This window comes from Notolepis coatsorum (genome assembly GCF_963971535.1).
Source record: "Notolepis coatsorum genome assembly, chromosome: 13".
Lineage (NCBI taxonomy): Eukaryota > Metazoa > Chordata > Actinopteri > Aulopiformes > Paralepididae > Notolepis > Notolepis coatsorum.
This window is the reverse complement of record NC_140177.1, coordinates 38,494,835-38,496,054: the sequence shown is the minus strand read 5'-3', so window position 1 is coordinate 38,496,054 and position 1,220 is coordinate 38,494,835.

The following is a 1,220-nucleotide window of genomic DNA, read 5'->3' as shown; positions in this document are numbered from 1 at the left end:
AATCATCCTTTCCAAAAGCAAAGAGGCCTAGAAGTGTAGCTAACGCTAATAGCGCACATACCAGCGAGGCTAACTGCCTAAGAAAACGCACAGAGGCACTGAAAGAGGATTTCAACACACTAGACATATCAATTATGTATCCATCAGTGGACCAATTGCATGCTTTCGCAGAGGACAAGAAAGCCTTCAGTCGACTTCTTCAGACATTAATAAACACCCCCCACAGCCCAATGGAATGATAATTCAGGGGGGGTAGTCAAAAATGTTGGCCAATCAAAGTCGAATATACAAATCCTTAGTCGGGGACAGGCCTAATGTAATCAATTCAATTCTCAATTCTTCAATTCCTTATTGTCATAATGTAACATGTACATGTTGCCAAAGCAAGTGGTTCAAAATTGAGAAGCAACATAGACTGCTGTTAGCTCACAGCTCTTTATGGCAGACAGCAACATAGACTGCTGTTAGCTCACAGCTCTTTATGGCAGACAGCAACATAGACTGCTGTTAGCTCCCAGCTCTTTATGGCAGACAGCAACATAGACTGCTGTTAGCTCACAGCTCCGTATGGCAGACAGCAACATAGACTGCTGTTAGCTCACAGCTCTTTATGGCAGACAGCAACATAGACTGCTGTTAGCTCACAGCTCTTTATGGCAGACAGCAACATAGACTGCTGTTAGCTCACAACTCTTTATGGCAGACAGCAACATAGACTGCTGTTAGCTCACAGCTCTTTATGGCAGACAGCAACATAGACTGCTGTTAGCTCACAACTCTTTATGGCAGACAGCAACATAGACTGCTGTTAGCTCACAGCTCTTTATGGCAGACAGCAACATAGACTGCTGTTAGCTCCCAGCTCTTTATGGCAGACAGCAACATAGCTGCTGTTAGCTCACAGCTCTTTATGGCAGACAGCAACATAGACTGCTGTTAGCTCACAGCTCTTTATAGCAAGCAGCAACATAGACTGCTGTTAGCTCCCAGCTCTTTATAGCAAGCAGCAACATAGACTGCTGTTAGCTCACAACTCTTTATGGCAGACAGCAACATAGACTGCTGTTAGCTCCCAGCTCTTTATGGCAGACAGCAACAGACTGCTGTTAGCTCACAGCTCTTTATGGCAGACAGCAACATAGACTTCTGCTAGCTCACAGCTCTTTATGGCAGACAGCAACATAGACTGCTGTTAGCTCACAGCTCTTTATGGCAGACAG